The 23102-nt window shown below is 44.8% G+C and overlaps 1 pseudogene; it reads left to right on the plus strand.

Moving 5' to 3' along the window:
• The window catches only part of LOC120019366, a 75665-nt pseudogene extending 57362 nt beyond the window's left edge, over positions 1 to 18303 (plus strand).
• The last annotated feature ends 4799 nt before the right edge of the window (positions 18304 to 23102 follow it).

The following is a 23102-nucleotide window of genomic DNA, read 5'->3' on the forward strand; positions in this document are numbered from 1 at the left end:
GCCAGAAACCCTAGACCCACTCCAATTCTTGTGCTTAATACAAGGAAAACAAAATGTATGGGTTTCTCTTCCCTGAAAGTAAACAGATTGAGTCACTTGTAGATGTTAACTATAAAAAAGGCCAGCAAATTGATAGGGTCACCACCTATAAGTATCTTGGGATTTGGTTTGATGAAAAGCTGAATTTTAAACAGCACATTGACCAAGAAACTGAAGTTGAAATTGGGTTTCTATTTTAGGAACAAATCTTGCTTTTCAATGTTAGTCGGAAAGGGTCTTGTTCAAAGCACTTTTTTTAATCAGAGCTGGATTTTGGTGATGTCTATACGCAGGCCTCAGCAAGTACCTTAAGAACTCTGGACACAGTGTATCTTGGGGATTGAAGATGTATTACAAATGCTAGATCACTCACCTATCACTGTGATCTGTATGCTATGGTGCAATGGACCTCTCTCTCCACTAGGAGGGTTAAGCACTGGTACACTTTAATGTGTACAAAGCATTGATAGGACAACTCCCTTTGTATCTCTGTTCCTTACTGACCAGATCAGTCACTCAATACAGTCTTCGATCACAGTTGCTGCTGTCCTTGTCTGTTCCTAAGGCTAGAACTGAGATGGGGAAACAATCTTTTCCCCATAATGCCACTTCATCCTGGAACATGCTTCCAAAGACATTAAAGTTAGGGGAGTTGGTGTCCGTGCCTGTTTTTAAGATTCTGATAGACAACACTGTTTGTGATAGCTGCAGTTGTTTCTAATCTTCAATTATATCGGTAACCTGTGACTTGTATCTTGTGGGTAGGTAACAGGGTTGACGTTTTATGCTCGACCCACTCAGTTTTTAATTAGTTTTTAATTTTACCATTATTCTACCAGGTAAGTTGACTGATAACACATTCTCATTTACAACAATGACCTGGGGAATAGTTACAGGGGAGAGGAGGGGGATAATGAGCCAATTGTAAGCTGGGGATGATTAGATGACCGTGATGGTATGAGGGACAGCTTGGGAATTTAGCCAGGACACCGGGGTTAACACCCTTACTCTTACGATAAGTGCCATGGGATCTTTAGTGACCACAGAGAGTCAGGACACCCATTTAACGTCCCATCCGAAAGACGGCACCCTACACAGGGCAGTGTCCCCAGTCACTGCCCTGGGGCATTGGGATATTTTTTTAGGCCTGAGGAAAGAGAGCCTCCTACTGGCCCTCCAACACCACTTCCAGCAGCATCTGGTCTCCCATCCAGGGACTGACCAGGACTAACCCTGCTTAGTTTCAGAAGCAAGCCAGCAGTGGGATGCAGGATGGATTTCCACCACAAAGCACCAGAAAATGGCCAAGAAGATTAGAACCAGTTTACATGGTTTTACACCATGATTTGACTGTAAGATGTTCAATGTTTCTTTTGAAAATAATATTTTAAAAGGATTAGTTTCACCATATTCAAATGAGAGTTCAGTTCCTTTTCAACAGGACTGACCTTAAAATGAGAGACAAATTGTTGTTTTACTTAAAATGTATCACTAATTACATGAGAAAAAATGTTAATCTACAGAAATTACTTTGTCAAAGCTACAAAATTACTAGTGCTTTACAATGATGGTGTAAACTTGGAGATATGTTGGGGGGAAGTGGGTTAAAATTGTCCTGGAAGTCAGAGGGTGCACGGAGAGACATCTCAAAATGCTGAATTTGAGCACTTTAGCAAGTCTTTTCACATTAAAAATCTGATTTAATTATTGATAACAGGCTTTTAAAATTCAATATTGGTTCACAATTTCTACATAAAATATCAAAGGGCACTCATTTCGTGTCATGACCTGGCTATATGGGTTTTTTCATCCCAACCATGTTTGATATCAAATTTCCATCGAGGGATAAGATGTGTTCTGTTGCATGTATGTATTAAAGTGGCCCACTCTATTTTAATGATTACCACCCCAGAAACCTGTACTGGGGAATAGCGTCTTTGATCAAGTTCCTGGTGATGCACTGTATTAATACGAAAGATGATATACTGCATTAATACTAAAGACTATATACTGTATTAATACTAAAGACTATATACTGTATTAATACTAAAGACTATATACTGTATTAATACTAAAGACTATATACTGTAATAATACTAAATACTATATACTGTATTAATACTAAAGACTTTATACTGTATTAATACTAAAGACTATATACTGTAATAATACTAAAGACTATATACTGTATTAATACTAAAGACTATATTTGCTTTATTAATACTAAAGACTATATACACTGAGTGTACAAAACATTAGGAACATCTACACTTTCCATGACACATCAAATCAATTAAATTTTATTGGTCACATACACATGGTTAGTAGATGTTAATGCGAGTGTAGCGAAATGCGTGTGCTTCTAGTTCCGACAGTGCAGCAATATCTAACATGTAATCTAACAATTCCACAACAACTACCTAATACACACAAAGCTAAGTAAAGGAATGGAATACGAATATATACACTACTGTTCAAAAGTTTGGGGTCACTTAGAAATGTCCTTGTTTTTGAAAGAAAAGCAATTTTTTTTGTCCATTTAAATTGTTTTTATTTATTTATTTAACCAGGTAGGCCAGTTGAGAACAAGTTCTCATTTACAACTGCGACCTGGCCAACAACACAGAGTTACACAAAAACAAACGTACAGTCAATAACACAATAGAAAAGAAAAATAGAAAAATCTATGTACAGTGTGTGCAAATGTAGAATAGTAGCGAGGTAGCCAAAAAAAAAAACATCAAATTGATCAGAAATACAGTGTAGACATTATTAATGTTTAATTCATTATTTTTCATTATTCATTATTAATTAATTAATCACAAGTCCTCAGAAGCCTGACAAGTCCTCAACTGGCAGCTTCATTAAATAGTACCCGCAAAACACCAGTCTCATCGTCAACCATGAAGAGGCGACGCCGGGATGCTGGCCTTCAAGGCAGAGTTGCAAAGAAAAAGCCATATCTCAGACTGGCCAATAAAAATAAAAGATTAAGATGGGCAAAAGAACAGACACTGGACAGAGGAACTCTGCCTAGAAGGCCAGCATCCCGGAGTTGCCTGTTGACGTTGAGACTGGTGTTTTGCGGGTACTATTTAATGAAGCTGCCAGTTGAGGACTTGTGAGGCATCTGTTTCTCAAACTAGACACTCTAATGTACTTGTCCTCTTGCTCAGTTGTGCCACGTGGCCTCCCACTCCTCTTTCTATTCTGGTTAAAGCCAGTTTGCACTGTTCTGTGGAGTGAGTAGTACACAGCGTTGTACGAGATCTTCAGTTTCTTGGCAATTTCTCACATGTAATAGCCTTCATTTCTCAGAACAAGAATAGACTGACGAGTTTCAGAAGAAGGGTCTTTGTTTCTGGCCATTTTGAGCCTGTAATCAAACCCACAAATGCTGATGCTCCAGATGCTCAACTAGTCTAAAGAAGGCCAGTTTTATTGCTTCTTTAATCAGAACAACAGTTTTCAGCTGTGCTAACATAATTGCAAAAGGGTTTTCTATTGAACAAATAGCCTTTTAAAATGATAAACTTGGATTAGCTAACACAACGTGCCATTGGAACACAGGAGTGATGGTTGCTGATAATGGGCCTCTGTACGCCTATGTAGATATTCCATAAAAAAATGTTGTTTTTAGCTGCAATATTCATTTACAACATTAACAATGTCTACACTGTATTTCTGATCAATTTGACGTTATTTAATGGACAAAAAATGAGCTTTTCTTTAATTAAAAAACGAGGACATTTCTAAGTGACCCCAAACCCGATGAATGGTAGTATACACTATCGGTCAAAAGTTTTAGAACACTTACTCATTCAAGGGTTTTTCTTTATTTTTACTATTTTCTACATTGTAGAATAATAGCGAAGAGATTAAAACTGTTAAATAAGACACATGGAATCATGTGGTAACCAAAAAAGTGTTAAACAAATCAAAATATATTTTGCACACTCTTGGCATTCTCTCAACCAGATTCACCTGGAATGCTTTTCCAACAGTCTTGAAGGAGTTCCGACATATGCTGAGCACTTGTTGGCTGATTTTCCTTCACTCTGCGGTCAGACTCATCCCAAACCATCTCAATTTGGTTGAGGTCAGGGGATTCTGGAGGCCAGGTCATCTGATGCAGCACTCCATCACTTTCCTTGGTGGAATAACCTTTACACAGCCTGGAGGTGTGTTGGGTCATTGTCCTGTTGAAAAACAAATGATAGTCCCACTAAACCCAAACCAGATGGGATGGCGTATCGTTGCAGAATGCTGTGGTAGCCATGCTGGTTAAGTGTGCCTTGAATTCTAAATAAATCACAGACATTGTCACCAGCGAAGTACCGCCACACCTCCTCCTTCATGCTTCATGGTGGGAAATACACATGCAGAGATCATCCGTTCGCCCACACCGCGTCTCACAAAGACACGGCGGTTGGAAACAAAAATCTCCAATTTGGACTCCAGATCAAAGGACATACTTCCACCGGTCTAATGTCCATTGCTCGTGTTTCTTGGCCCAAGCAAGTCTCTTCTTCTTATTGGTGTCCTTTAGTAGTGGTTTCTTTGCAGCATTTTGACCATGAAGACCATGAAGGCCTGATTCACACAGTCTCCTCTGAACAGTTGATGTTGAGATGTGTCTGTTACTTGAACTCTCTGAAGCATTTATTTGGGCTGCAATTTCTGAGGCTGGTAACTCTAATGAACTTATCCTCTCCTCCCAGCTGCCCACTGCACTGAGGCTAGGTAACACGGTCACCACCGATAAATCCGTGATAATCGAAAACTTCAACAAGCATTTCTCAACGGCTGGCCATGCCTTCCTCCTGGCGACTCCAACCTTGGCCAACAGCTCCGCCCCCCCGCTGCTACTCGCCCAAGCCTCCCCAGCTTCTCCTTTACCCAAATCCAGATAGCAGATGTTCTGAAAGAGCTGCAAAACCTGGACCCATACAAATCAGCTGGGCTTGACAATCTGGACCCCCTATTTCTGAAACTGTCCGCCGCCATTGTCGCACCCCCTATTACCAGCCTGTTCAACCTCTCCTTCGTATCATCTGAGATCCCCAAGGATTGGAAAGCTGCCGCGGTCATCCCCCTCTTCAAAGGGGGAGACACCCTGGACCCAAACTGTTACAGACCTATATCCATCCTGCCCTGCCTATCTAAGGTCTTCGAAAGCCAAGTCAACAAACAGATCACTGACCATCTTGAATCCCACCGTACCTTCTCCGCTGTGCAATCCGGTTTCCGAGCCGGTCACGGGTGCACCTCAGCCACGCTCAAGGTACTAAACGATATCATAACCGCCATCGATAAAAGACAGTACTGTGCAGCCGTCTTCATCGACCTGGCCAAGGCTTTCGACTCTGTCAATCACCATATTCTTATCGGCAGACTCAGTAGCCTCGGTTTTTCTAATGACTGCCTTGCCTGGTTCACCAACTACTTTGCAGACAGAGTTCAGTGTGTCAAATCGGAGGGCATGTTGTCCGGTCCTCTGGCAGTCTCTATGGGGGTACCACAGGGTTCAATTCTCAGGCCGACTCTTTTCTCTGTATATATCAATGATGTTGCTCTTGCTGCGGGCGATTCCCTGATCCACCTCTACGCAGACGACACCATTCTGTATACTTCTGGCCCTTCCTTGGACACTGTGCTATCTAACCTCCAAACGAGCTTCAATGCCATACAACACTCCTCCAACTGCTCTTAAACGCTAGTAAAACCAAATGCATGCTTTTCAACCGTTCGCTGCCTGCACCCGCACGCCCGACTAGCATCACCACCCTGGACGGTTCCGACCTAGAATATATGGACATCTATAAGTACCTAGGTGTCTGGCTAGACTGCAAACTCTCCTTCCAGACTCATATCAAACATCTCCAATCCAAAATCAAATCTAGAGTCGGCTTTCTATTTCGCAACAAAGCCTCCTTCACTCACGCCGCCAAACTTACCCTAGTAAAACTGACTATCCTACCGATCCTCGACTTCGGCGATGTCATCTACAAAATAGCTTCCAATACTCTACTCAGCAAACTGGATGCAGTTTATCACAGTGCCATCCGTTTTGTTACTAATGCACCTTATACCACCCACCACTGCGACCTGTATGCCCTAGTCGGCTGGCCCTCGCTACATGTTCGTCGTCAGACCCACTGGCTCCAGGTCATCTACAAGGCTATGCTAGGTAAAGTGCCGCCTTATCTCAGTTCACTGGTCACGATGGCTACACCGACCCGTAGCACGCGCTCCAGCAGGTGTATCTCACTGATCATCCCTAAAGCCAAAACCTCATTTGGCCGCCTTTCCTTCCAGTTCTCTGCTGCCTGCGACTGGAACGAATTGCAAAAATCTCTGAAGTTGGAGACTTTTATCTCCCTCAACAACTTTAAACATCTGCTATCTGAGCAGCTAACCGATCGCTGCAGCTGTACATAGTCCATCGGTATATAGCCCACCCAATTTACCTACCTCACCCCCATACTGCTTTTATTTATTTACTTTTCTGCTCTTTTGCACACCAGTATCTCTACTTGCACATGATCATCTGATGATTTATCACTCCAGTGTTAATCTGCTAAATTGTAATTATTCGATTTATTGCCTACTTCCTCATGCCTTTTGCACACATTGTATATAGATTCTCTTTTTTTCTACCATGTTATTGACTTGTTTATTGTTTACTCCATGTGTAACTCTGTGTTGTTGTCTGTTCACACTGCTATGCTTTATCTTGGCCAGGTCGCAGTTGCAAATGAGAACTTGTTCTCAACTAGCCTACCTGGTTAAATAAAGGTGAAATAAAAAATAAATAAATAAAAGAGCTAACTCTGGGTCTTTCATTCCTGTGGCGGGCCTCATGAGAGCCAGTTTCATCATAGCACTTGATGTTTTTTGCGACTGCAGTTGAAGAAACTTTCAAAGTTCTTGAAATGCTCCGTATTGACTGACCTTCATGTCTTAAAGTAAGGAAGCACTGTCATTTCTCTTTGCTTTATTTGAGCTGATCATGCCATAACATGGACTTGGTCTTTTTCCAAATAGGGCCATCTTCTGATTGGCTCAAATGCATTAAGAAGGAAAGAAATTCCACAAATTGACTTTTAAGAAGGCACACCTGTTAATTGAAATGCATTCCAGGTGACCACCTCATGAAGCACACTCTTGAAAGTCTCGTTGCTCCAGAGCCTTTCCGTTCACCTTCACACTCCTGGGCCAGACTACACTCAATCATATGACCTACTGAAGAGATAAGTCTTCAGTAAAGACTTAAAGGTTGAGACCGAGTCTGCGTCTCTCACATGGGTAGGCAGACCATTCCATAAAAATGGAGAGCTATAGGAGAAAGCCCTGCCTCCAGCTGTTTGCTTAGAAATTCTAGGGACAATTAGGAGGCCTGCGTCTTGTGACCGTAGCGTACGTGTAGGTATGTACGGCAGGACCAACTCGGAAAGATAGGTAGGAGCAAGCCCATGTAACGCTTTATAGGTTAACAGTAAAACCTTGAAATCAGCCCTTGCCTTAATAGGAAGCCAGTGTAGGGAAGCTAGCACTGGAGTAATATGATCAAATTTCTTGGTTCTAGTCAGGATTCTAGCAGCCGTATTTAGCACTAACTGAAGTTTATTTAGTGCTTTATCCGGGTAGCCGGAAAGTAGAGCATTGCATTAGTCTAACCTAGTAGTAACAAAAGCATGGATTAATTTTTCTGCATCATTTTTGGACAGAAAATTTCTGATTTTTGCAATGTTACGTAGATGGAAAAAAGCTGTCCTTGAAACAGTCTTGATATGTTCGTCAAAAGAGAGATCAGGGTCCAGAGTAACGCCGAGGTCCTTCACAGTTTTATTTGAGACGACTGTACAACCATCAAGATTAATTGTCAGATTTAACAGAAGATCTCTTTGTTTCTTGGGACCTAGAACAAGCATCTCTGTTTTGTCCGAATTTAAAAGTAGAAAGTTTTCAGCCATCCACTTCCTTATGTCTGAAACACAGGCTTCTAGCGAGGGCAATTTTGGGGCTTCACCATGTTTCATTGAAATGTACAGCTGTGTGTCATCCGCATAGCAGTGAAAGTTAACATTATGTTTTCGAATGACATCCCCAAGAGGTAAAATATATAGTGAAAACAATAGTGGTCCTAAAACGGAACCTTGAGGAACACCGAAATGTACAGTTGATTTGTCAGAGGACAAACCATTCACAAAGACAAACTGATATCTTTCCGACAGATAAGATCTAAACCAGGCCAGAACCGAAGGTAACTCCTCTCCCTGTTCGGGCGGCGCTCGGCGCTCGGCGTAGCCGGTTTACTAGCCGCCACCGATCCCTTTTTCCTTTTCTGGTTGTTTTGTCTGTGTTCCTTTTCACACCTGGTTTCAGTTGCGTTTTTTTCTGTGTGTATATAGGGCACCTGTTACCTGCCTTATTTCGTGCGGGATTAAGCTTGTGGGTATTTTGCGCTCGTTTATCGTTGATGTTTCTTGTTCTCGTTATTACGCACGTGTAGTTTATTTTCGGAACTGAGTTTGTTCCTCCGTGCGTTTGGCACGAGTTTCTGTTTTGTTTTCACTATTTAGGCACTGTGATCTGTGGGACCTTATATAGACAGATCTGTGCCTCGACAGTATCCTGTCTCTGAGCTCTACGGACAATTCCTTCGACCTCATGGCTTGGTTTTTGCTCTGATCTGCACTGTGAACTGTGGGACCTTATATAGACAGATCTGTGCCAATTTTGTATTGGTGGACTATGTATATATAATTATTATATTAAACACGCTTCTCAGTAATCCCTGCTCTCCTGCACCTGACTCCTACACCTCTCACCGAGACGCACCTTATCACAGAATCCCGCACCATATATGGAGTCAGCAGGAGCAGACGCACTCCCAGGGTCCGTGGAGGAGCGAGTTCAACACCACACGGCAGTGTTACACCGGCTGGGGACCGCCATGGATCAGGTGATGGCGACGATGGAGAGATGGGAGAGAGGTGGCCTTCCCACACCTTTATCAGCCACACCCCAATCAGTACCACTACCCTCTCCTTCATTGCCTGAGCACAGTGGGATTCGACTCGCCCTCCCGAGGGAGTACGATGGGACGGCGGCAGGGTGCCAGGGGTTCTTACTCCAGATGGACCTATACCTGGCGACCGTTCGTCCGGCTCCTTCGGGAGGTGAGAGCGTGAACGCCCTCGTCTCCTGCCTCTCAGGTAAAGCCCTGGAGTGGGCCAACGCGGTATGGAACGATCCTGACTCGGCGAGGGACCACTACCCAGAGTTCACCCGCCGCTTTCGGGCCGTGTTCGATCACCCACCTGAGGGTCGAGCGGCGGGTGAACGGATGGTCCATCTGAGGCAGGAGAAGAGGAGTGCTCAGGACTTTGCTCTAGAGTTCCGGACCTTGGCCGCTGGCGCGGGATGGAACGACAGGGCCTTGATCGATCACTATAGGTGTAGTTTGCGTGAGGACGTCCGTAGGGAGCTGGCCTGTAGAGACACCACCCTCTCCTTGGACCAGTTGATCGACATGTCCATTCGGTTGGACAACTTGCTGGCGACCCGCGGACGTCCAGATCGGGCTCTGTCAGTTCCATCCCCCAGCTCCACCACTCCAACACCCATGGAGCTAGGAGGTGCTGCAGCGAGGGCGACCGGAGGAGGGGGCCTTTCCTGTGCCAGCTGTGGTCGCAGAGGGCACACTGCTGACCGGTGCTGGGGGGGTCCTCCAGGGAGTCGAGACGCCAGGCCGAGCACTGCTCGGACACCTCAGGTGAGTCGGCACCAGACTCACCCAGAGCCCCCTGTTGGTCACATGTATGTATGGATTGTTTTTCCTGAATTTTCCCCTCTTTCCCGGCATAAGGCGCTAGTAGATTCAGGCGCGGCGGGGAATTTTATTGACCGCGGTTTAGCGCACAGGTTAGGGATCCCCCTTGTTCAGCTTGACAAACCCTTCCCAGTGCACGCCTTAGATAGCCGACCATTAGGGTCAGGGCTAGTCAGGGAGGCCACGGCTCCACTGGGTATGGTCACGCAGGAGGGTCATGAGGAGAGAATTAGTCTCTTCCTCATTGATTCTCCTGCGTTTCCGGTGGTGTTGGGGATCCCCTGGTTGGCCCGTCACAACCCCAGGATTTCGTGGCAACAGAGGGCTCTACAGGGGTGGTCGAAGGAGTGCTCAGGCAGGTGTGTAGGAGTTTCCATCGGTGCTACAACGGTGGAAAGTCCAGACCAAGTCTCCACCGTGCACATTCCCTCAGAATATGCCGATTTGGCTATCGCCTTCTGTAAAAAGAAGGCGACCCAATTACCACCTCATCGACGAGGGGATTGTGCGATAAATCTCCTGGTAGGCGCTGCACTTCCCAGGAGTCACGTGTATCCCCTGTCCCAGGAGGAAACGGTGGCTATGGAGACATACATTTCTGAATCTCTGGGGCAGGGGTACATTCGGCCCTCCATCTCACCTGCCTCCTCGAGTTTCTTTTTTGTGAAGAAGAAGGAGGGAGGTCTGCGTCCGTGCATTGACTATAGAGGTCTAAATTCCATCACGGTGGGGTATAGTTACCCGCTACCTCTCATTGCCACGGCGATTGAGTCATTTCACGGAGCACGGTTTTTCACAAAACTGGATCTCAGGAGTGCATATAACTTGGTGCGTATCCGGAAGGGAGATGAGTGGAAGACAGCGTTTAGTACCACATCCGGCCATTATGAGTACCTCGTCATGCCGTACGGGTTGAAGAATGCTCCAGCAGTCTTCCAATCTTTTGTAGACGAGATTCTCAGGGACCTGCATGGTCAGGGTGTGGTGGTTTACATCGATGATATTCTGGTCTATTCCGCTACACGCGCCGCGCATGTGTCTCTGGTGTGCAAGGTACTTGGGCGACTGTTGGAGCATGACCTGTACGTCAAGGCTGAGAAATGCTTGTTCTTCCAACAGGCCGTCTCCTTCCTTGGGTATCGCATTTCCACATCGGGGTTGGTGATGGAGTGTGACCGCATTGCAGCCGTGCGTAATTGGCCGACTCCAACCACGGTAAAGGAGGTGCAGCGGTTCTTAGGGTTTGCCAACTACTACCGGAGGTTTATCCGGGGTTTTGGGCAGGTGGCTGCTCCCATTACGTCACTGCTGAAGGGGGGGCCGGCGCGTCTGGGGTGGTCGGCTGAGGCGGACAGGGCTTTTGGTCGCCTGAAGGCTCTTTTTACCTCGGCTCCCGTGCTGGCGCATCCGGACCCCTCTTTGGCATTCATAGTGGAGGTGGACGCATCCGAGGCTGGGGTTGGAGCCGTGCTCTCCCAGCGCTCGGGTACGCCACCGAAGCTCCGCCCCTGTGCTTTCTTTTCTCGGAAGCTCAGCCCGGCGGAGCGAAACTATGACGTGGGGGATCGGGAGTTGCTGGCTGTTGTCAGAGCCCTGAAGGTGTGGAGACATTGGCTTGAGGGGGCTCAACACCCTTTTCTCATCTGGACTGACCACCGTAATCTAGAGTACATTCGGGCAGCGAGGAGACTGAACCCTCGTCAGGCAAGGTGGGCCATGTTTTTCACCCGATTTAGGTTTACCATCTCCTATAGACCAGGCTCCCAGAACGCTAAGGCAGACGCACTGTCCCGACTATATGATACGGAGGAGCGGGCCATCGATCCTGCGCCCATCCTCCCGGCTTCTTGTTTAGTGGCACCTGTGAGGTGGGAGGTGGACGCAGACATTGAGCGAGCATCGCGTGTTGAGCCTACTCCACCACAGTGTCCAGCGGGACGGGTGTACGTTCCGCTGGAGGTTAGAGACAGGCTAATTTGGTGGGCTCACACGTCCCCCTCCTCTGGTCACCCGGGGATCGGTAGGACGGTGCGATGTCTTAGTGGGAAGTACTGGTGGTCCACTTTGGCCAAGGACGTGAGGGTTTATGTGTCCTCCTGCTCAGTGTGCGCTCAGTGCAAGGCTCCTAGGCACCTGCCCAGAGGGAAGTTACAACCCCTTCCCGTTCCACAGCGGCCTTGGTCACACCTGTCGGTTGACTTCTTAACCGATCTGCCACCATCACAGGACAACACCACGATCCTGGTCGTTGTGGATCGGTTTTCTAAGTCCTGTCGTCTCCTCCCTTTGCCCGGTCTCCCTACGGCCCTACAGACGGCGGAGGCCCTGTTTACTCACGTCTTCCGGCACTACGGGGTGCCTGAGGATATTGTTTCTGATCGGGGTCCCCAGTTCACGTCCAGGGTGTGGAAGGCGTTCATGGAACGTTTGGGGGTCTCAGTCAGCCTTACCTCTGGGTTTCACCCCGAGAGTAATGGGCAGGTGGAAAGAGTGAACCAGGATGTGGGTAGGTTTCTGCGGTCGTATTGCCAGGACCGGCCAGGGGAGTGGGCGAAGTACATCCCCTGGGCAGAGATGGCCCAGAACTCACTCCGCCACTCCTCTACGAACCTGTCGCCCTTCCAATGTGTGTTGGGCTATCAGCCGGTCCTGGTACCATGGCATCAGAGCCAGACCGAGGCTCCTGTGGTGGACGATTGGGTGAGACGCTCAAGGGAAACCTGGGAGGCCGCCCACGGGTACCTTAAACGGGCCGAAGGGCGGCAGAAGGCCAGTGCCGACCGCCACCGCAGCGAGGCCCCGGTGTACACACCGGGGGACCGGGTCTGGCTCTCGACCCGAAACCTGCCCCTCCACCTGCCCTGCCGGAAGCTGGGTCCGCGGTTTGTGGGGCCATTCAAAGTCCTGAGGAGAATAAACGAGGTGTGTTATCGGTTACAGCTCCCCCCTTATTACCGTATTAACCCCTCGTTTCATGTTTCTCTCCTCAGGCCGGTGGTGGCTGGTCCGCTTCAAGAAGATGACGTGCGGGAGATCCCTCCGGCGTATGCAGTTCGGTCCATACTGGACTCGAGGCGTCGGGTTGGGGGTCTTCAGTACCTCGTGGACTGGGAGGGGTACGGTCCAGAGGAGAGATGCTGGGTGCCGGTGGAGGACGTACTGGATCCACCTATGCTAAGGGAGTTTCACCGCCTCCATCCGGATCGCCCTGCGCCTCGTCCTCCGGGTCGTCCTCGAGGCCGGCGTCGTCGCGCTGCGGGAGCCGCGCGTCAGGAGGGGGGTACTGTCACGACTTCTACCGAAGGTAACTCCTCTCCCTGTTCAGGCGGTGCTCGGCGTCGCCGGTTTACTAGCCACCACCGATCCCTTTTTCCTTTTCTGGTTGTTTTGTCTGTGTTCCTTTTCACACCTGGTTTCAGTTGCGTTTATTTCTGTGTGTATATAGGGCACCTGTTACCTGCCTTATTTCGTGCGGGATTAAGCTTGTGGGTATTTTGCGCTCGTTTATCGTTGATGTTTCTTGTTCTCGTTATTACGCACGTGTAGTTTATTTTCGGAACTGAGTTTGTTTTGGCACGAGTTTCTGTTTTGTTTTCACTATTTAGGCACTGTGATCTGTGGGACCTTATATAGACAGATCTGTGCCTCGACAGTATCCTGTCTCTGAGCTCTACGGACAATTCCTTCGACCTCATGGCTTGGTTTTTGCTCTGATCTGCACTGTGAACTGTGGGACCTTATATAGACAGATCTGTGCCAATTTTGTATTGGTGGACTATGTATATATAATTATTATATTAAACACGCTTCTCAGTAATCCCTGCTCTCCTGCACCTGACTCCTACACCTCTCACCGAGACGCACCTTATCACAAGAACATGTCATCTGTATTGTATGGGTGCATAAAATACCCCACAGGATCACTTTACTGTTGTAGAATAATCACTTAAATGCTAATGGACTCATGGTTGGATTATTAAGACTGGAGAGTACAGTAATTCCACTGTACCAGGGACACATATGAGGACCGGGAGAGATAAATAATGACTCTAGTAAAATAAGACACAAAACCCTAATGGCTGTCGTAAAACTACCACAGAAAATAAAACAGGGAGGAAATGCACTGTTTAAGAGGCTTTTTAAAGTAAATTCTTTGCTATTCAAGCACCGATTTATTGAATTATTGAACAATGGATACAGGGCTGTGTGTGTGCAACCGTGCGGAAAACCCATTGATGCACTTGTGTCTCAGTCGTCAGTGGGCTTCTGCAGGGGACCAAGGGATGCCATCACAGTGTAGTGAGTGATGTGGGAGGGAGTCACAGCTTAAAGTGAGTGAACCGGAAGAAGTCAAAGCAGTGCAAATAGGAATTGACATCTATAGCTCCGTGACTCAATGAGTTCATGTGCACACGTGTGTGTGTGTGTGTGTGTGTGTGTGTGTGTGTGTGTGTGTGTGTGTGTGTGTGTGTGTGTGTGTTTGCGCACACACACAGAACCCTAGGTATAGCTACTGGCGTCATTATGAAACCATGTTCCTGTGTTCACGCTAATAAACAGCAGTCGATTATAGAGCCAACAACAACAAACCTAGAGAAACAGCCATGGTTAGAGGCTCATGTTGAACATACATACAATTGTGATAAAACAAATTCAATATCATGCGAACTGTCACTAACATTCCTAGAAATGACAGCTACGATGATTGCATTCGCCTTGCCCTCTGTCCTTATAAGAACACATGCTAATGTATAGACAGTGGTAATCATAGTTTAATATTTTATTCTTCAGTCACGCTGGGCTCTGCTCTATAGAGATCAGAAGATGCGGGTGTGTTCCTCAGGGTGCACTCACCCGCTGGTAGTAGCGTTTTAGATCCGTACCCGGGTTGAAAATGGAAGATTTCAGCTATGATAAGCACCTAAATTGGAACACAGTGGCTGTACAGTAACATGGTATAAATGACATCAGAGCTCAGGGTCTCCTGTGGTGGTTAATTTCTTTATTATCAAATGAGGAGAGACAAACTTATCACACAAGTCAGAGTCATACATAAACTAAATCTTTATTAATGTATTAATAAGGGAGCAGGTCAGTACAACACACACATATAAAGTGAATCGATTGAGTGCTCTACGTTAATAATGGCTGGTCGACGATTCACTCTTAGGTGATTCGTTGAGAGCCCGAGACCAAGGTACAAAGGTATTTTATAGCCAAAATACACCCCCTTCAGTCTACATGACAAAGAGCAGATGTATGGAATGGGTCACAAGGTTAAGATTTGTATGAAAGATACTTCTAATTCACAGCAGACAGTATCTGCTGTAAAAACTGTTCTCATTGTGTAGAGACCAGGGTCTGGCCCTGGGGTCATCTCTCCCTGGTACCTCTATAGAACAGAAACATTAACTCATGCTATGGTCCGCGTTCTTGTTAGGTTTATCACCCCAAACCATCGTAAATCTTCTGTCAGTATTAAGCCCCCCAGAGGCACACTTTCAGTTCAGTTCAGACTCAATGTATTTTGAAAAGATGAGACGTTGAGGATTATAATAAATACCGCTTTGATGTCATACAAGAAAGCCAAACACCCGTGAGTCCCAATGTGCACTTCACATTTCCATATCATAAAACTCATGTCAAGTACAGATGCTGACCACGTATCCATTCTATGTTCACCAAAATTACCATCTGCTTCTCTGAATTGCCTAGTGAAACCTAAACACTGTAAGATCATAGACTGAACAAAAATATTAACGTATTTAACGCAGGTAAAGTGTTGGTCCCATGTTTCATGAGCTGAAATAAAAGATCCCAGAAATCTTCCATACGCAAAATAAGCATTTTCCTCTCAAATTTTGTGCCCAAATTTGTTTACATCCCTGTTCGTGAACATTTCTCCTTTGCCAAGATAATCCACCTGACAGGTGTGGCATATCAAGAAGCTGTGCTGGGGACAACAAAAGGCCACTTTAAAATATTCCGTTTCGTCACACAACACCACAGATGTCTCAAGTTTTGAGGGAGCGTGCAATTGGCATGCTGACTGTATGAATGTCCACCAGAGCTGTTGCCAGGTAATTTAATGTTCTTTTCTCTACCATAAGCCGACTCTTAAAGCCCCTTTGTGGGGAAAAAACTCATTCTGATTGGCTTGGCCTGGCTCCCCTGTGGGTGGGCCTATGCGCCCCTGCTCAGCCATGTGAAATCCATAAATTAGGGCCTAATTAATTAATTAAAATGTATTTCATTCCTTATATGAACTCTAACGCAGTAAAATTGTTGAAATTATTGTATGTTGCGTTTATTTTTGTTCAGTATATTTTACAATTTAGATAGTCATGACCCAGATGTATAATGTGCCGTTTTTGGATTGCGTAAACAATGACAGTAATTGTGTTGAGGCAGGGATGCAGGGCTGTGTTCCAATTAAAACAACTACAAGTGTGCTTGCTCTAGTTCCTAAACGGCACAGCTAGGAGAGCTCAAAAAAACACCTTATAGTTGAAGGCTCTTCGAGTCATAAAAGTGCATTGAAATTAATTAGGAACTGTGCACACTTTGGAGAGGTTTGTGGCCACTTGGAAACACCAGTTAGACCTCTCACTCAAACCCTTGTAATTGTTGCACCTACCCCAAATTTTCCAAGAATATTCTTATCATGTTACTGAATGTATCCAGACTATTTTCAGATTCCGTTGTCAACAATTGTGGTGAAAAGTACAGTAAATGTAAAATGCACAAAAATTCAAGTGTAATGTCTTGTCAGGTGAACTGTTGTCTTTTTAGTCTAATCATTTTTCTATGAACTTCAAACTGTTCCCTTTTTTAATAACTACCATGGTTATGCATATGCTTTCCATATTTCTTTTGTAAGAAACATTTCAATTTAGCCCTATCCATGTAGGCCAATTCCCACGAGTGTCGTGGGTTAAGGGAGATAACGGTTCTCTTTAAGGTTTACTGTCCCTGCATGCTCTGTTAAAAAATAAAATGCACTTTATCCTCTTTGGTCTGAGAATGTTATTCTCAGTGATGTCTTTCTCAGCATTCTACATTAGAAGCAACAGTGGATGGACTGTGAACGTTCCAGTGCATTTCAGAACTATGTGTGATCTACTCAAAAGTATTGATTGTGATTATAGTTATATGATTCTACTCATTGTAACTATGTATGATCTCTTCCCAGGACTATGAATTGCTGTTCCAGACCGGTTTGTGCTGTAGTGTGTACAGTATAGTTTTATTATAGTAATATGTTGTCTGTGTGTCTATAAAATGTTGTAGGGCTATGAGTTTCTGTACCAGAGTTGTGTGTGCTGTACAGGTAACTGCCAAAATAATGGAAACAGTTGAGTAAATGAGGGATACAGTGTTTTGAAAGCAGGTGCTTCCGCACAGGTGTGGTTCCTGAGTTAATTGAGCAATTAAAGTCCCATCATGCTTAGGGTTATTATTTTGGCCATTATTTTGTCTACCATGCCTATGCCCCCATAGGATGACAATGTTCCATCCACAGGGCATGAGTGGTCATTGAATGGTTTGATGAGCATGAAAACGATGTAAACCATATGCCGTCTCAGTCACGAGATCTCAACCCAATTGACACTTATGGTAGATTCATACAAAAAAAACTATGGAATATCTTGTGGAAGAATGGTGTCGCGTCCCTCCAATAGAGTTCCAGACACTTGTAGAATCTATGCCAAGGTGCATTGAAGCTGTTCTGGATGTGGTGGCCCAACACTCTATTAAGAAAGGGGCAAAGGGAATGGGGGATACCTAGTCAGTTGTACATTCAGTGACACTTTATGTTGTTGTTTTCTTAATTTTGTTAGGAACCTATCTTCCACATCAGTGATTCTCAACTGGTTTTGCCTAAGGACCCAAATTGAACCAGGTTGTCTCAGTCGCATCAAAATGATAGATTTTCTTTTGCTACAATGAAATCTGGAAAACAATTTGTAATGCTATATTGATCGTACATTTTGCAATTATATGTCAAGGGAACAACATTCCCACCTTTTTCCTTGTCATTAATTACATATTGCTCATATTCTTGATGAAGAATGTTAATAAGCTCACTGGTTTGAGACCACTAAATCATCTCCATTTATACACTTTCTATCTGGTTTTAGTCGTTTAAGTTCAGACTGGAGTATTTTATAATTATTTTTTACTCAGACACCCATGACATATTCAAAACCTCCCGAGGCCCAAATTTGGATCGCGACCCACCAGTTGAGAATCTCTGTTTTACAGTATATAAATCTGTGCTGTATGTTTCTATACAGGATTATGAGTTCCTGTACCAGAGTGGTGTGTGCTGTATCTTCGGCCCCGGGACCAGAATCGCTCAGGCTTCAGTGGAGGTGATCGACAACATTGAGAAGAGCCTGGACAAAATCCGTCAGGCCATGTAGACAGACTGCTGACAAACAATATAACTCGATAATATAGTCTACAATGGCTCAATATGTACATACACAGCCATGGGGGAAAAACTGCAAACGTAGGGGTGTGATATCTGCTCAGAATGATAGAAAAAGAGTAATGAGATTGTGAAATTCTACCAAAATCATCACCATAATATACAGATAATTCTACAGATCTGTCTAGCTTCACCAGCGTTTCTTAATACATTCCTGGGGGACAACCCTATTCAGCTACTAGGACTTGGTGATTGGTTCCGTACAGTAAGTTCTGGGCTAGAACAAAATGTGCTCTTTCTGAGTGGTCCCCCTTGAATAGATTGGGCAACACTGATATAGACAGATGCTTGTGAAAACTGAAAATATATTGTATATTATGGTAGAACAAGGAGATTGTGAAATATTCTTAATGACTTTTTGAAGTGATCCATACTATCATGTTAAGTCACTGGACTTAAGTCTGTTGTGATTAAAAATAATGTGATTTGTTTCATGTTAAAGCTTCCATCCTTCAGATGAGGTATTACATTTGATAAATAAGATCAATAACTTTAACAAAACTTATTTTGATTACTTATTGATTCATAGTTTTACTGCTGGCTATTCTGCAAAGTCTCCCTAACTTGCGCATAGTATCCTGAAGATACCTTATTACCTTTATTTATTCAGGTAGGCTATTGAGAAGTTGTACACATTCTCATTTAACAATACAAACCTGGCAATGGGATAGTAATTTGGTATATTAGGTCAATACTCTCACACGGTGGCGTGTTTTCATATATGCCAAGAGAAACCAGGCTTCGCCCAAAAATGGACCAAGAAAGAAACATAAAAGTAATGTGTCTTTTGTCTCTCTTGTTTAATAATTTTCCTTCAATTTGCAAGAGGCTGAATGTATCTCACTGGAGAAAGCATCTGAATGAATAAAACAGTGCCCCTCTGTCTCTGTGTAGCCCATCTATCTGATGTTGTCTGGCCAAAAATAGTATAATATTGTCTCCGCCCGTAGCATTGAATGCAAGGGAAACCAGCGAGCATTTGGCCTCCCTTGATAAAAAAAGTATACAAAAATAGTCAATCAGCGTTGAGCTAAACTGAGCAAGCTCAATTGTGAATGGTACTGGCACACCACAAAAAGTGTCAAGGGAATCCAGTTTGGATTTGGCTTCGCACCAATCACGTCAAAAGCCAAACTTCATTGGCACAACTTGAATTGTTGCAACTCGTTGTGTTGTTGTTCTCAGTGGCTAGCTAGCTAGCTAAAATGGTCCCTTTCTTAAATTAGCCATGGATGGAGAAAGGGATTTGGACTTGTGGTTTTACTTAATTATTCATAATGGCCAATGATTATAACTGCGATTCTGATCCAACCATAAATTCATACATTGTGCCTCTGGCTTGAGAGGCTGGAAGTTTAATAAACTCAGCAAAAAAATAAACATCCTCTCACTGTCAACTGCGTTTACTTTCAGCAAACTTAACGTGTGGACATAACAATATTCAACAACTGAGACATAAACTGAACAAGTTCCACAGACATGTGACAAACAGAAATTTAATAATGTGTCCCTGAACAAAGGGGGGGGGGGTCGAAATCAAAAGTAACAGTCTGTATCTGGTGTGGCCACCAGCTGCATTAAGTACTGCAGTGCATCTCCTCCTCATGGACTGCAGCAGATTTTCCAGTTCTTGCTGTGAGATGTTACCCCACTCTTCCACCAAGGCACCTGCAAGACACCTGCAAGGCCCTAGCCCTCACCCTCCGATCCAACAGGTTCCAGACGTGCTCAATGGGATTGAGATCCGGGCTCTTCGCTGGCCATGGCAGAACACTGACATTCCTGTCTTGCGGGAAATCACACACAGAACGAGCAATATAGCTGGTGGCATTGTCATGCTGGATGGTCAAGTCAGGATGAGCCTGCAGGAAGGGTACCATATGAGGGAGGAGGATGTCTTCCCTGAAACGCACAGAGTTGAGATTGCCTGCAATGACAACAAGCTCAGTCCGATGATGCTGTGACACACCGCCACAGACCATGACAAACCCTCCACCTCCAAATCGATCCCGCTCCAGAGTACAAGCCTCGGTGTAACGCTCATTCCTTTGACAATAAACGTGAATCCGACCATCACCCCTGGTGAGACAAAACCGCGACTCGTCAGTGAAGAGTACTTTTTGCCAGTCCTATCTGGTCCAGCGACGGTGGGTTTGTGCCCATAGGCAATGTTGTTGCCGGTAATGTCGGATGTGGACCTGCCTTACAACAGACCTACATGCTCTCAGTCCAGCCTCTCTCAGCCTATTGCGGACAGTCTGAGCACTGATGGAGGGATTGTGCATTCCTGGTGTAACTCGGGCAGTTGTTGTTGCCATCCTGTACCTGTCCTGCAGGTGTGATGTTCGGATGTACCGATCCTGTGCAGGTGTTGTTACACGTGGTCTGCCACTGCGAGGACGATCAGCTGTCCGTCCTGTCTCCCTGTAGTGCTGTCTTAGGCCTCTCACAGCACGGACATTGCAATTTATTGCCCTGGCCACATCTGCAGTCCTCATGCCTCCTTGCAGCATGCCTAAGGCACGTTCACGCAGATGAACAGGGACCCTGGGCATCTTTCTTTTGTTGTTTTTCAGAGTCAGTAGAAACGCCTATTTAGTGTCCTAAGTTTTCATAACTGTGACCTTAATTGCCTACCGTCTGTAAGCCGTTCCACAGGTGCATGTTCATTAAATGTTTATGGTTCATTGAACAAGCATGGGAAACAGTGTTTAAACCCTTTACAATGAAGTCAAGTTATTTGGATTTTTACGAATTATCTTTGAAAGACAGGGTCCTGAAAAAGGGACATTTCTTTTTTTGCTGAGTTTATGTAGCTAGATATAGTAGGCTAATGTTAACTAGCTGGCTAATTGTTGTCCTTGAAAGGAAGTTAGGCTAGCGAGCAAGCATTTGAGCCAGGTAGCCTAGGACAACAAAAACGAAAAGCGTGTACTGTATGTCAGAGTCATAGACCGTTTTGGCAACATGTAAGAGGCATTGGCGTTTCTCTACAACTAGGGTTAATCAACATGTTTTTTCTACGCACACACACACACACAGAAATCAGTACCACGGACAGCCAAATCAAATTTACACAACATGACCAAAAATATGTGGACACCTGCTCATTGAACATCTCATTCCAAAATCATGGGCATTAATATGGAGCTGGTCCCCCCTTTGCTGCTATAACAGCCTGCACTCTTCTGGGAAGGCTTTCCACTAGATGTTGGACTTGCTTCCAATCAGCCACAAGAGTTTTAATGAGGTCGGGCACTGATGTTGGGCTATTAGGCCTGGCTCGCAGTCGGTGTCCCAATTCATCCCAAAGTTGTTCGATGGAGTTGAGGTCAGAGCTCTGCGCAGGCCTATCATGTTCTTCCACACCGATCTCAACAAACCATTTCTTTATGGACCTCACTTTGTGCACAGGGGCATTGTCATGCTGAAACAGGAAAGGGCCTTCCCCAAACTGTTGCCACAAAGTTGGAAGCACAGAATCGTCTAGAATGTAATTTTTATGCTGCAGCGTTATGATTTTCCTTCACTGGAACTAAGGGTTACCTCCCTAAGGGCCCATGAAAACAGCCCCAGACCATTATTCCTCCTCCACCAAGCATTACAGTTGGCAATATGCATTGGGGACCCAGATTTGTCTGTCGGGCCGCCAGATGGTGAAGCATGATTCATCACTCCAGAGAATGCGTTTCCACTGCTTCAGAGTCCAATGGCGGCGAGCTTTACACCACTCCAGCCGACACTTGGCATTCCGCATGGTGATCTTAGGCTTGTGAGCGGCTGCTCGGCCATGGAAACCCATTTCATGAAGCTCCCGACGATCAGTTATCTTCTTATGGCTGCAATCCCGCTAACGGGATCTATATGACAACAGCCAGTGAAAGTGCAGGGCGCCAAATTCAAACAACAGAAATCTCATAATTAAAATTCCTCAAACATACATGTGTCTTATATCATTTTAAAGGTAATCTTGTTGTTAATCCCACCAAAGTGTCCAATTTCAAATATGCTTTTCAGTGAAAGCACTACAAACGATTATGTTAGGTCACCACCAAACCACAATAAGCACAGCCATTTTTCCAGCGAAATATAGCAGTCACAAAAAGCAGAAATAGAGATAAAATGAATCACTAACCTTTGATGATCTTCATCAGATGACACTCATAGGACTTCATGTTACACAATATATGCATGTTTTGTTTGATAAAGTTCATATTTATATAAAAAAATCTGAGTTTACATTGGCGCGTTACATTCACTAGTTCCAAAAACATCAAGTGATTTTGCATAGCCACATCGTTTCAACAGAAATACTCATCATAAATGTAGATGATAATACAAGTGATACACATGGAATTATAGATATACCTCTCCTTAATGCAACCGCTGTGTCAGATTTTTTTTTAAACGTACGGAAAAAGCAAATCATGCAATAATCTGAGATGGCGCTCAGAACAATAGCCAAATTAGCCGCCATGTTGGAGTCAACATAAACCAGAAAATACATGATAAATGTTTCCTTACCTTTGATGAACTTCATCAGAATGCAGTCCTAGGAATCCCAGGTCCACAATAAATGCTTGATTTGTTCGATAATGTCCGTTATTTATGTCCAATTAGCTACTTTGGTTAGCGTGTTTGGTAAACAATTCCAAAGTCACAAAGCGCGTCCACTATAATGTGACGAAATGTCCAAAAGTTCCATAACAGTCAGTAGAAACATGTCAAACG

This window comes from Salvelinus namaycush, chromosome 24 (assembly GCF_016432855.1).
Source record: "Salvelinus namaycush isolate Seneca chromosome 24, SaNama_1.0, whole genome shotgun sequence".
NCBI classification, from domain to species: Eukaryota; Metazoa; Chordata; class Actinopteri; order Salmoniformes; family Salmonidae; genus Salvelinus; species Salvelinus namaycush.